Source organism: Ascaphus truei, chromosome 3, assembly GCF_040206685.1.
Source record: "Ascaphus truei isolate aAscTru1 chromosome 3, aAscTru1.hap1, whole genome shotgun sequence".
Classification (NCBI taxonomy): Eukaryota; Metazoa; Chordata; class Amphibia; order Anura; family Ascaphidae; genus Ascaphus; species Ascaphus truei.
The window spans coordinates 348792789-348808112 of NC_134485.1; the positions used below are offsets into that span (position 1 = coordinate 348792789).

The following is a 15324-nucleotide window of genomic DNA, read 5'->3' on the forward strand; positions in this document are numbered from 1 at the left end:
GGGGAGACTGATACACCAGTCCCTTGTTACATTTACGAATGTGCATGTCTATGGAGATAGACACCAAATCGTCTATCAACATTAGTGCTCATACTATTTTTAATGTCATGGTGTCCAAGCATAACTTGCATGTGCCTAAAGGGTAATAATAGCATAAACCTCCAAATTAATCTAAACCAGACAGACAATGAACTATATATATGGATACAGTAACCGCTTCCTATAAGTATTAAAAAATGCAATGATGTCAGATCTGATGTAATGTATATAAACACATGCATGTGCATTTATATCACCGGTCCTTCGTTTCCCCCCTTACCTCCGCTACTGTGGGAGGCTGTTGCAGTTGGCGACGGGCTTACCGGCGGCTCCCTCTGCAGGGCGCCTCCATGTTTGTTATGCACGCACGCAGGGATCGCGCATGCACAGATGTGCGGGAGGACTCGCGGTGGCCATGTTGTGTGGTGCAGGTGCGGCGGCCATTACAGGAAACGCTCCGCGCAGGGACTACAAGTCCCATGAGCCTCAGGGGAATGTCACATGCTGCGACTTAGCCAATAGGGTGGCTGCATTTGCAGTTAAGGCAGTTTGTAGCGCGAGGGAGCTCGCGTTGACATTTAAAAAAGGGACAGTTTAGTCAGTAATCAGTTGAGGAGAGGGACAGGGAGGATAGTGAGGAGAGGCAGTTGTAGGAGATAAATAGTCCCCTTACTTTTTCATAGGAGTATGTCATAGCTTCAGAGTCTGCAGTTAACATGTTGCTAGGCAACCAGTGAGGCTGTGAGATGTATGACAGTTAAGATTAAGTCAGTTGAGGGGAGGACAGGCAAGGAGTGAGATATAAGTTAGTGAGCTAGTGAGTTATAAGTTAGGAATAAGTTAGTAACTTAGAAGTTAGTAACATGAGTTATTAATATAGAAGTTAGTAAATTAGGAATTAGTAAGTTAGTGACAGTTGGAACAGTGAGGACCAGGGACTGCTAAGGGAAGACTGCCTGGGAACCCAGCCCCTGGGAGGCACTTACAAAACCAAGAGAATTGAAGTAAGCCCTTCCTGAGTGATATTCAGACTGGAGCAGTATTTTGGGATGCAGTGTGCTAGAAGCTAGGAAGCCCAAAAGATTTGTGGTGTACTAGAGGCCAAGACTGATCCAGATGTACTTACCTGAATGGGAAGGGGCACTGAGGGAAATTGTCCTGAAGAAAGCATTATACAGGGAACCTGTCTATTGAGGTATTGTGCTCTATAAGATAATAATTGATCCTGTGCAAGCCTGGAGCTGGTGTGTGCCTGTCAATAAAATACCTGTGAGTTGTAAAAGATCCTGGCGCTCTATTTCTTATCTTGTCCTCCAACCCACCAACTACCCTCCATTACAGCCAAGGCCTGAACCTGCCAACAGGAACCATGAGATCACAGGTAACTGACCAAGGAGCTGACACTCTAATCCCATCAGGAGCAGAGCAGGACTTTGTTCCCACGTGTACACCCTACCCCTGCTGCCGGGGGGGGGGGGGGGGAGGAGGGGGGGAGGGGGGGTAGGGGGGAAGGGGGGTTACATTTATATGTTATAAGTTCTTTAATTTGTCACATACATGTTACATGCATGTTACAATTACACTGGACATGATTTGATATAGTCCAAACAAGTAGCAATATAGTCACAAGTTTGGAATAGTCAAAAAATAATAATGATAATAATAAATGTTAATACCATGTACAAAAAATACACTATAGTAAATACAGAAACTTAAACACAGTACATAGAGTAAACACAATAAACAGGATGCGAGAATGAGCATACTAGGAGATGTCCTAATAGATAGAAGCCAATTCAAATAAACAGGGTATACGTAAATCCCTCATTAAGACCATTTGAGCTACGTGTCTTCAGTTTATATTTCCACCTCAATCCATATTAACATCTGATCAATATTGCTACCCCTGGCAGGGTATTTCAGTTGGTATATGCCCATGAATGTTAGGCATTTCACATCACCATTATGGAAATGTGTGACGTGCTGCGCAACTGGTGTGTCATTGGCATGTTTGAGGGAGTTAACGTATTCGAGTAGGCATCTGCGAAGTTGCATAGTGGTCTTACCCACATACCTTTTACTACAATTACAAGTGATGAGGTAAATCACGTTGGTGGTTCTGCAGTTAATAAAAGTGTCCACCTTAAAGTTCTGTGTATTGTCGTGATTAGCGAATATTTTTGCAGCGATAACGTGTTTGCACGCTTTACACCCGTGACACCGAAACATGCCTATTGTTGGAATTAGCCAATTTTCTGCCCTAGGGCGCTGGTGGTGGCTATGGACAAGAATGTTGCGTAGATTTTTTTTGAATGTCTACTTGTGATTATAAGTTTAGGACCAAGAACTTTCACCAAATCCTCATCAGATAGGAAGAGATGACAATGACGAGAGAAGATCCTTTTTATTGCCCACCATCTCTTATTATAGGTACTGATGCATTGTATTGTTGAATCCTGAACTTTAAATGTATTAGACGAAAGAAGAGTATCTCTATCACTATGTAGTGCCCTATGATAAGCACGATTTAGCGTTTTAATGCTATACCCCCAACTTAGGAAACGGTCACGTAATTCTTTGGACTGGTGTATGAACTCCTGTATTGTAGAACAATTCCTCCTTAATCGGAGATATTGACCAATAGGTATCCCAGCTATGAGACCGGGTGGATGTTGACTCTGTGCCAGTAATAAACTATTATTAGCTGTACTTTTCCTAAATACCTTAGTTTGAATATTGCGATCTGAATTGACAAAGATATTTATGTCCAAGAAAGTAATGGATGTTGTTCAGTACAGTAGTTAACCTCAAATTAAAGGTATTCGTATTCAGGCACATTACAATTTCCAGGAGAAGCATCTGTGGGCCACCCCACAATAGGAGAATATTGTCTATGTATCTGATCCATAGAACAATATGATCAGTATACAATGACAATTCCTCACAGAATAAGTGAACATATTCAAACCAGCCCAGGTACAAGTTGGCATAAGTAGGTGCACATGCTGTACCCTGGGTCTGGTGGTAATAATTCCCATCAAACAAAAAATTGTTGTCTTAGCTTAGAGTATGTAATTGAGCAGATCAAGGACAAATACATTGTGTTTGTTAAATCTGCAATCCCTGGTGGACAGGAAATGTGCTACAGCAGCAAGGTCATTCTTTTGAATAATTGAAGTATATAAGGACTCGGCGTCTAAACTCAGATGTATAGTCACAGAGGTGATGTTAATACCATTAGGTTTTTTCAGTGTATCTTGCACATATGATGGTAAACTAGTGACAAAGCCCATTAGGACCTTGTCAATGTAGATACTACGACCCTCTGTCAAACGTATTCCCTGAAACGATTGGACGTCCAGGTGGATACTGCTGTTTTTTATGTACTTTTGGCAAACTATAAAAAGTTGCCACAGCTGGAGATTTTGGGTACATAAAGTCATATTCCTGTCTGTTTATTAAATCGGCATCAAGGCCCTTTTGCAGAATAGCAAACAGATATTTTTTTATATTGTGAGGTGGGGCTACTGTTCAAAATCTCGTGGCAATACTTATAACCTAAGAATCTCTTATTTTCTTTCATGTAAGCATCAGTTTATTGAATGACAATATTGGCACCTTTATCAGATGGTTTGATGGTATATGTGGTATTGGACATGAGATCATTAAGGCCACTTCTGTCCTTGGCTGTAAGGTTATTTGCTGATATACAGTGTGTAGGTTCCGCTTCTAGATCCCTAGTTACTGTAGGGTAAAAGAACAATAGTGCTACAGGTATAGTGCTACAAATGACCAGGTTTGATGGCAATATATAAACAATCTTGATTGAAGAGCGTTAATCAACGGTAGGTTATATACACAAGTGAGTGCTGGGGTATGCAGGTGGGCGTATATAAGAGACATGTATATATATATAGCCCTGGTGAGTGTTGTAAGCAGAGATATATAAACCCTACCACATCACTCCCAATAAGAACACAGTCTCAGACCGCCTAAAGTCACCTGTATAGTACCTCCCAGTAATGCAATAATGCCAAAGACTCACGTGAACCATGCCCGTTTTCCTCCTGAATATGCGTGCTTCCGCTGGGTAAAGTAGATATTCTGGTAGCCACAGGATGCGGTAGTACAGAGCACAGCGAACGACAGGACTCCACAGGACAGCAGTGATGAAGATTAAAAAGTTTTCTTTATTAGCACATAATGGTGCAGACAGGTGCAGACAGGTGCAGACATGTATGGGTGCAAAATCTCCTCCTCTTACGCGTTTCACGCCTGTGTTTGGCGCTTCGTCAGAGAGTGAGTGTACATGTGCTTTGTTCCCCCTCTTATACCACACTGATTGCCTGTAATAGCCTTCAGCCGCCATAACCGGAAACCGGAAGTGACGCGGGTTCAGTCAAGAAACCGGAAGTGATGTGTCGCAATGTATGCGAGGTGGTGAGTTGTTTACAAACCACCCATGTAGTCATGGTGATTACCACGTCATCTCCTCTAGTAATGAAATGGAAAATTTAAAACAAAGGGGAGAAACACAGCCATATATATACCTTGCAGAAATGTGTTTTAAAATAATCTATGCAAGGTTTAACGATAAAAACAAAATGTATCAAAGTGTACAGAGGACCTCTAAAGGTATATGCATATTGTTACTGAAGTATATAGGTTATAAAACTTCATATGATGAGTATACATTGGGCCAAACAAATGGACATTATTAAAGAAATATCAATATATAATATAGGATCCGGAAATATTATGCATACAGTACATGAAGAGATATATCACACCCAGATACAATTTCATATCGAATTAGGATATATAAGGGTGTTGGAGGAACAGAATATATGCAGATATATCAAATTAAAGCATTGCTGTACATCATAGACTATCATCATTGATAAAGCATAATCATTAAATCAAAAAAATTTAAGTTCCCAATCGGTATTTATACCCCCGGGTGATAGTGACCCGAGGTTATAAATCCAAAACATTTCCCTTTGATTGAGTCTACTCTTCCTGTTACCTCCCCTAGTATGTTTAGGGATATGTTCCAGGGCATTGAATGTAAAAGAATCAATTGAACCATGGGGGCACTCAGTAAAGTGTTTAGAAACAGGTAAGTTTAAGTCATTCTTTTTTATGGATCGAAGATGTTCTGAAATTCTAATTTTAAGTGGACGAATCGTCCTACCAATGTATGTCTTGCCACAGGCACAATTTAGTTTGTATACTACATAATTTGTTTTACATGTCATAAAGTGATTAATTTTGTATTTTTTGCCTGTAACTTTACTAATAATCTCTTTCAAAGGAGTAGCAAATTTACAATAGGTACAATCCCCACATTTATGGAACCCTTTGGGAAATTTTTTAGATTTTGTTTTCGATACATACAAACTTGGTGATACATGATAGCCAATAGTCCTAGCTTTTTTGTACACAAATTTTGGGGGGTTTGACACAACAGCAGTCAAATCTTTATCTAGCTGTAAAATTCTCCAATGTTTTTCTATGATTTTTTTAATATGGTTAGCCTGATTATTGTAAGTTGTAATAAAAAGAGGGGTTTCTGAATTCTGATCAGAGACATGTTTACGTTTCATTTTTTCCTGTTTTGGAGTTTTTAACAGATCCGTGCGTTCTTTGCTAATGGCATTTTTAAAGGCTGATTGGATGATATTCTCTGAATATCCTCTCTTTCTGAATCTATCATTTAATATCTCTGATTCCTTTATAAATGATTCTTCAGTAGAACAGATTCTCCGTAATCTGAGATACTGTCCTGTGGGAATGCCACGCAGTAACGATTTTGGATGGCTGCTATTGGCCCTAAGGAGGGAGTTGCGTGCGTTAGGTTTACGGTATGTTAATTTGAATTTTGCAATCAGTATCTATATACAAATTAATATCTAAAAAGTTTATGTGATTAATATGGATCAATGACGTGAATTTTAAGTTAAAGGTATTATCATTGAGATAATCAATAAAGTTCCCTAGTGTAGAGTAATCTCCCCTCCATATCAGAATGAGATCGTCAATGTATCGACGGTAAAATATAATATTATGACGGAAAGGGTTAGTGTCCCCAAAAATGTGAATATTTTCCCAAAATCCCATAAATAAATTCGCGTAAGAAGGTGCAAAAGAAGTCCCCATAGCAGTGCCTTGTTTTTGAAGATAAAAGTGCTCATCGAATAAAAAATAATTGTGTTGTAATAAGAAAATAATACAGTCTAACAAGAAAGTGATTTGAGGGGTGTGCAAATTTGAAGTGTTAAGGAAGTGAGTGATAGCTTGAATACCTAATTCGTGACTAATAATAGTGTATAAGGATGCCACATCTAGTGTTACCCAGAAATAATTGTGATACCAAGTGATGTTATTCAACATAGTTAATAAATGTGTTGAGTCTCTGAGATAAGAGGGGAGACCTCTCACCAAGGGTTGCAGATAAACATCCACATACCTAGATACACCATCTCCCAAAGATTCAATACTGGAAATGATTGGTCTGCCTGGTGGATTTTCCAGGGACTTATGGATCTTTGGGAGATGGTGAAAAATAGGTATTGTGGGAAAACTGTTACATAAATATTGGGTTTCTTGATTAGATAACACACACAACTCTCTACCAAGATCAATAAGTGTATTCAATTCTGTTTGATAAACATTTGTAGGATCCTTCTCCAATATAAGATAGCAAGTCCTATCATTAAGCTGTCTCAATGCTTCTGCTAGGTAATGCTCTTTTAGCATAACCACAGTGGCTCCGCCTTTATCTGCGTTTTTTATCATAATTTTATCATTGGTTTTTAATTGATAAAGTACAGTACGTTCTTCTGTGGTAAGATTGTCTGATCCTATATTGGAGAATGAGTATCCTTTTGCCAAAATTTGTAGGTCACGTTCTACTAATTTTTCGAACGTTTCTAGAAAAGGTCCTTTATTATATGTGGGACTAAAAAGTGATCTGTTTTTAAGACCTGAATCCTTACTGTGTGTAAGGAATGTTGTTATGTCTTCTGATTCCTCTGAGTCATGCTCTGCTAAAAGATCTGTTACTGTAAGTCTTGTAAAATAGTACATTCTTGAAAACTAAGAGAGTCATGATACATTGTGTCCATCGGCGTCTCTATAGGAGATACAGGAGACTCAGATGGAGACAAGGTAACAGTAGACTCTTTCCTGTTGTTAAACCATTTTTTTAAAGTTAATTTCCGTATAAATTTTTGTACATCTATAACAGTAGAAAAAAGATCAAAATTTTCATTCAATGCATAGTTTAAACCCTTATTTAGGAGGCTAATTTCATCCTTATTCAAAGGTATCCCCGAAATTTTGATCACATTGCTATTTTCAATATTTAAGTGTCCATCTTTCTCTTCTTCTCTTTTTGGGTTTTTTCTTTTGGCCGAGCGCCTTGTTCTTTTGAATAGTTTTTTGGGGCCTTGGATTGGTATGATGATGAAGATTCATATCTCCGTGTATATGAGGTTGATGGTCTATTATCCTGATCTTCTAAATCACGTGTATACCTCTCTGTATCTGCGCCATTAAAAAAAGAGACTGAAGATGGACGTCCTTCAATATCTGAGGTGTCAGACATACTGGACATATCGGATCTATTTTTCAAAATGGATTTATTAGGGGTGGATTTGGTTGGGTTTTCTCTCTCTCTGTTTGAGTATCTCTTCTGATTTTTATTGGCATTTCTGTGTTGTACAGGTTTTTGCCACATGTATATTTGATTATGTACATAGTCCATTTTATCCCTCTCATATTTCTTCTGTTTCTGTACCATTAAATCCTGTTCCATATTTTTAATATGTTTGCCCAATTTCTCATCACAGCTGTCAAACTCGTCCATGTCTTGTAAATCATTTAAATTACATTGTAGATCAGTCACTGCTTTAGATGTTATTTTCTTCTCCTCTATTTTATGTTCTATAATTAAATCAATGAGTTTGAAGGAACAGTCATCAAGGAGTCTGACCCATTTATTTTCAAACTCTTTTGATGGGAACCCAAATGATGGCGTTTTTGTGATCCTCAGACCCCTTGGTAAACGTTTAACCAACCGGTAGTTTTCTGTTATTATTCAGGAGGAAAACGGGCATGGTTCACGTGAGTCTTTGGCATTATTGCATTACTGGGAGGTACTATACAGGTGACTTTAGGCGGTCTGAGACTGTGTCCTTATTGGGAGTGATGTGGTAGGGTTTATATATCTCTGCTTACAACACTCACCAGGGCTATATATATATACATGTCTCTTATATACGCCCACCTGCATACACCAGCACTCACTTGTGTATATAACCTACCGTTGATTAACGCTCTTCAATCAAGATTGTTTATATATTGCCATCAAACTGGTCATTTGTAGCACTATACTAGAACATTGTTCTTTTACCCTACAGTTACTGAAATACATAGTAGCTCATGACCTGTGTATGACTTATATGAGATTATTGTGGGACTCAAGGACTCTCAGTGCTCTTCCTATTTGGATTTGAATTTTATAATACATGGTGACAGACAGGCTATGGAGTGCCAATCAGAGGACTCTGACACAAGTCAACACAAATCCATGTCTTATGCACATACAGTAACTGCACAGACAATTCAAAATGCAACAAAAAAGCAGCACAAGTATTTGAAGGTCTAACACTCCCGATTGATAATGAAGATATTGACTTACCGATGTTCTTCAATAATTTTGAGAAGGCACTTTCAACTGATATACGTTTATGGTGGGATATAACAACATTAGAAAACTACCGGTTGGTTAAACGTTTACCAAGGGGTCTGAGGATCACAAAAACGCCATCATTTGGGTTCCCATCAAAAGAGTTTGAAAATAAATGGGTCAGACTCCTTGATGACTGTTCCTTCAAACTCATTGATTTAATTATAGAACATAAAATAGAGGAGAAGAAAATAAAATCTAAAGCAGTGACTGACCTACAATGTAATTTAAATGATTTACAAGACATGGACGAGTTTGACAGCTGTGATGAGAAATTGGGCAAACATATTAAAAACATGGAACAGGATTTAATGGTACAGAAACAGAAGAAATATGAGAGGGATAAAATGGACTATGTACATAATCAAATATACATGTGGCAAAAACTTGTACAACACAGAAATGCCAATAAAAATCAGAAGAGATACTCATACAGAGAGAGAGAAAACCCAACCAAATCCACCCCTAATAAATCCATTTTGAAAAATAGATCCGATATGTCCAGTATGTCTGACACCTCAGATATTGAAGGACGTCCATCTTCAGTCTCTTTTTCTAATGGCGCAGATACAGAGAGGTATACACGTGATTTAGAAGATCAGGATAATAGACCATCAACCTCATATACACGGAGATATGAATCTTCATCATCATACCAATCCAAGGCCCCAAAAAACTATTCAAAAGAACAAGGCACTCGGCCAAAAGAAAAAACCCAAAAAGAGAAGAAGAGAAAGATGGACACTTAAGTATTGAAAATAGCAATGTGATCAATATTTCTGGGATACCTTTGAATAAGGATGAAATTAGCCTCCTAAATAAGGGTTTAAACTATGCATTGAATGAAAATTTTGATCTTTTTTCTACTGTTATAGATGTACAAAAATTTATACGGAAATTAACTTTAAAAAAATGGTTTAACAACAGGAAAGAGTCTACTGTTACCTTGTCTCCATCTGAGTCTCCTGTATCTCCTATAGAGACGCCGATGGACACAATGTATCATGACTCTCTTAGTTTTCAAGAATGTACTATTTTACAAGACTTACAGTAACAGATCTTTTAGCAGAGCATGACTCAGAGGAATCAGAAGACATAACAACATTCCTTACACACAGTAAGGATTCAGGTCTTAAAAACAGATCACTTTTTTGTCCCACATATAATAAAGGACCTTTTCTAGAAACGTTCGAAAAATTAGTAGAACGTGACCTACAAATTTTGGCAAAAGGATACTCATTCTCCAATATAGGATCAGACAATCTTACCACAGAAGAACGTACTGTACTTTATCAATTAAAAACCAATGATAAAATTATGATAAAAAACGCAGATAAAGGCGGAGCCACTGTGGTTATGCTAAAAGAGCATTACCTAGCAGAAGCATTGAGACAGCTTAATGATAGGACTTGCTATCTTATATTGGAGAAGGATCCTACAAATGTTTATCAAACAGAATTGAATACACTTATTGATCTTGGTAGAGAGTTGCGTGTGTTATCTAATCAAGAAACCCAATATTTATGTAACCGTTTTCCCACAATACCTATTTTTCACCATCTCCCAAAGATCCATAAGTCCCTGGAAAATCCACCAGGCAGACCAATCATTTCCAGTATTGGATCTTTGGGAGATGGTGCATTTAGGTATGTGGATGTTTATCTGCAACCCTTGGTGAGAGGTCTCCCCTCTTATCTCAGAGACTCAACACATTTATTAACTATGTTGAATAACATCACTTGGTATCACAATTATTTCTGGGTAACACTAGATGTGGCATCCTTATACACTATTATTAGTCACGAATTAGGTATTCAAGCTACCACTCACTTCCTTAACACTTCAAATTTGCACACCCCTCAAATCACTTTCTTGTTAGACTGTATTATTTTCTTATTACAACACAATTATTTTTTATTCGATGAGCACTTTTATCTTCAAAAACAAGGCACTGCTATGGGGACTTCTTTTGCACCTTCTTACGCGAATTTATTTATGGGATTTTGGGAAAATATTCACATTTTTGGGGACACTAACCCTTTCCGTCATAATATTATATTTTACCGTCGATACATTGACGATCTCATTCTGATATGGAGGGGAGATTACTCTACACTAGGGAACTTTATTGATTATCTCAATGATAATACCTTTAACTTAAAATTCACGTCATTGATCCATATTAATCACATAAACTTTTTAGATATTAATTTGTATATAGATACTGATTGCAAAATTCAAATTAACATACCGTAAACCTAACGCACGCAACTCCCTCCTTAGGGCCAATAGCAGCCATCCAAAATCGTTACTGCATGGCATTCCCACAGGACAGTATCTCAGATTACGGAGAATCTGTTCTACTGAAGAATCATTTATAAAGGAATCAGAGATATTAAATGATAGATTCAGAAAGAGAGGATATTCAGAGAATATCATCCAATCAGCCTTTAAAAATGCCATTAGCAAAGAACACACGGATCTGTTAAAAACTCCAAAACAGGAAAAAATGAAACGTAAACATGTCTCTGATCAGAATTCAGAAACCCCTCTTTTTATTACAACTTACAATAATCAGGCTAACCATATTAAAAAAATCATAGAAAAACATTGGAGAATTTTACAGCTAGATAAAGATTTGACTGCTGTTGTGTCAAACCCCCCAAAATTTGTGTACAAAAAAGCTAGGACTATTGGCTATCATGTATCACCAAGTTTGTATGTATCGAAAACAAAATCTAAAAAATTTCCCAAAGGGTTCCATAAATGTGGGGATTGTACCTATTGTAAATTTGCTACTCCTTTGAAAGAGATTATTAGTAAAGTTACAGGCAAAAAATACAAAGTTAATCACTTTATGACATGTAAAACAAATTATGTAGTATACAAACTAAATTGTGCCTGTGGCAAGACATACATTGGTAGGACGATTTGTCCACTTAAAATTAGAATTTCAGAACATCTTCGATCCATAAAAAAGAATGACTTAAACTTACCTGTTTCTAAACACTTTACTGAGTGCCCCCATGGTTCAATTGATTCTTTTACATTCAATGCCCTGGAACATATCCCTAAACATACTAGGGGAGGTAACAGGGAGAGTAGACTCAATCAAATGGAAATGTTTTGGATTTATACCCTCGGGTCACTATCACCCGGGGGTATAAATACCGATTGGGAACTTAAACATTTTTTGATTTAATGATTATGCTTTATCAATGATGATAGTCTATGATGTATACTGTAGCAATGCTTTAATTTGATATATCTGCATATATTCTGTTCCTCCAACACCCTTATATATCCTAATTCGATATGAAATTGTATCTGGGTGTGATATATCTCTTCATGTACTGTATGCATAATATTTCCGGATCCTATATTATATATTGATATTTCTTTAATAATGTCCATTTGTTTGGCCCAATGTATACTCATCATATGAAGTTTTATAACCTATATACTTCAGTAACAATATGCATATACCTTTAGAGGTCCTCTGTACACTTTGATACATTTTGTTTTTATCGTTAAACCTTGCATAGATTATTTTAAAACACATTTCTGCAAGGTATATGGCTGTGTTTCTCCCCTTTGTTTTAAATTTTCCATTTCATTACTAGAGGAGATGACGTGGTAATCACCATGACTACATGGGTGGTTTGTAAACATCTCACCACCTCGCATACATTGCGACACGTCATTTCCGGTTTCTTGACTGAACCTGCGTCACTTCCGGTTTCCGGTTATGGCGGCTGAAGGCTATTACAGGCAATCAGTGTGGTATAAGAGGGGGAACACAGCACATCTACACTCACTCTCTGACGAAGCGCCAAACACAGGCGTGAAACGCGTAAGAGGAGGAGATTTTGCACCCATACCTGTCTGCACCTGTCTGCACCATGATGTGCTAATAAAGAAAACTTTTTAATCTTCATCACTGCTGTCCTGTGGAGTCCTGTCGTTCGCTGTGCTCTGTACTACCGCATCCTGTGGCTACCAGAATAGATCCCTAGTTACACGAAACGAACAATTCAACTGCGGGGCAGATATTCAATGGAGGCGTGAAATGGCTCTTCTTTTTAAGATGAGTGAAGCAAACTGTGATATCGCTATCGGTAGACTCATTCTGTTCAAGTATGATATTAAGGTCATCAAGATTCTGCCTGTCTAGTAGACTCATGCTTGCAATGTTTTCATTAGACCTCTTGGTATGGAATTTATTCAGTAATAAACGTCTACCGAAAAGATTCAAATCTTTCACCCACTCAAACAAGTTGAAATCTGAATTGGGTGAAAAAGACAGTCCCTTCTTTAGAAGGCTCAGTTCTTCTGGACTGAAAACGTGTTTGGACAGATTAAAGATCTGTAATCAATCGGTCTCGCTATCTGTTGTTATTAATGACTGGGAGCAGGTGGAGCTTTTCTTACTGTTAATGTTCTTTTTTTCCCCTGCAGACTTTACGTTTGACTGGGCTTGTGCTAACAAAACAACCAAAGTTACCTTAGGGGTTGGTTTACAACGGTCTCTAGCAAAACCATGTGACGTAGACATTAATCCCCTTCTGACATATCTGTCTCTGAAGAGGACTACTCAGGTGCATTCATCCATTTATTAGATCTTGATGGATATCTATACACCGTGCCCTGTTCATAGTCACGATTGTCACGGAGGAACTTTCAATGCTTCCTGTCCTTTGCTCCTTCTTAAATTTCTCCATATTTGTTTCCAATTGACGCTCAAACTCTTCAAATTCCTGTAGCTTATTGTACTTACTAATGTCGTTTAAACTGGCATCCAGATCATTACTAGTTGTTTCTAATCGTGTTTTTCGTGATCGATCAGTAAAGTCATTAATTCCTTGGAGCAGTTAGATAATATAGTTTCCCACTGCTTAATAAACTCTTCTGACGTTATACTGCTGCGGCCAAGTTTATTCGAGCATTTGCCCGTTCTTGGCCGCAGCAGTAGCCTGGCGCGCGCCCGAGAGTGACGGGCGCGCGCCGAAGCAGCGGAAGAGCGCCCTCCGATCGGGGCGCTCTCCCTACCGCTGCCGGGTCCGCCGGGTCCCCCGGAACCCCCTGCCGCTGTCCCGCGATCGCGGGACACCAGGGCTCCCTCGGGGAGCCCCTGGACATGCGTGCAGGGGGCGCACGCTCCCGAAGACGCGTGACCGCGCGTCTATGACGCGCGGCACGCCGAGGGGCGGCCACTAGCAAGCCGGGAAATCTCCCGGCTTGCGGATCTGGCCGCAGTGCGATAAACTGTGTCGCCACTGTATAGTATGCAGGGCTTAGTCTTAATCTAAGCCCACGTGGAATCATGTGTTTTATATAGTTCTGCAGACTGGTGATTTCCCACCAGACTTGTGTTTGTGTTCTCAGGAGTTTAGAAATATTTCTAAAATAATTTATAATATCATGGTTCACCTCCGAGGTGACTAATGGTTCTTTAGTGAACACATTTTTAGCTTCATCCAGCCAACCGGAGGTGTCCATGCCACTCGTGAGATAGCCCGCCATGGTATGTCTGGAGCTAGGATCTACACCCAAGAAGGGCTTATAAGAGATAAGCCAACAAATATAAATGAGAAAAAGGGAGTGGTGATAGGGAGTGATCAACTACAAACAATACGTAGTTTGTAGTTGATCACTCCCTATCACCGCTCGCTTTATCTTGTTTTATCTACACAGTTTTTATCTAGATTGCTTCACTGTATATATTCATTCACTGTCAAGTTCATGTTTTATAATTTGACTTTAGTTTAAATCTGAGTATTAAAAGTGAAATTTTACTGTATATTCTTATTGCCAATTCTACATTACAACTGAGTGCAACATAAAGAGACTTTCCCTTCTTGTGACTATCTAAGATTGAAGTTAGTCACATCTAAGTAGCAAGATTACTATGTGATCATAACATTACCTGTAACATAATCCAAGTACTTCAGTGTCCAGTGCATGGTCTAACCATGTATTGTTCCTGAATACAGGTAATTTATTCCTTGAGATGTGCAAAGATTGACATTGTACAAACTGTCTATTGTGTTTGTCACTTAAAAACCGTAGCCCATGGCATATATTTTAAGGTGTGTTTAAAGCTTCTCAATCAAATACATCTGTGTTTTCATTAGTATGACACTGACAATTAAGGCTACCCATGTCCGTAAGTAATAACTTTGTATGTTATTGTTTTTTCATACGTGAGCAGCACTGTTTGCAACCATTCCTTGCAATTTTCTCGTGCACTCTTCCTGACATGATCATATTGCACATTAAAAATGTATTGAGCACTACTATATCCAGTGTAATAGCAGATATGTATTAATGGGCTTAATACATTAAACTCTATTAAAGTGGACTTAATATCCCACCCGCTAAAAAAACTTACGACCGCAATTATCACGATTTTAAAGTTGAAAGAAGAAAAAACAGACCAGCACAGCTTTTGTCAGAAAATTGTAATAAAAAACACATAAAAATAATATAGCTCACTCACGTGAGTTAAAACCGGCGGGTATGGGGTAGCATTG

General features: G+C 38.4%; 1 long non-coding RNA gene across 1 annotated transcript in view; it reads left to right on the forward strand.

The window, feature by feature from the left end:
- Nucleotides 1–613: 613 nt before the first annotated feature.
- LOC142491135 (uncharacterized) overlaps nucleotides 614–15324 on the forward strand; it is a 40383-nt gene continuing 25672 nt past the window's right edge. Inside the window, exon 1 of the long non-coding RNA XR_012800299.1 lies at nucleotides 614–1420. This is a non-coding gene — a long non-coding RNA (uncharacterized LOC142491135). The remainder of the gene's footprint in view (nucleotides 1421–15324) is intronic.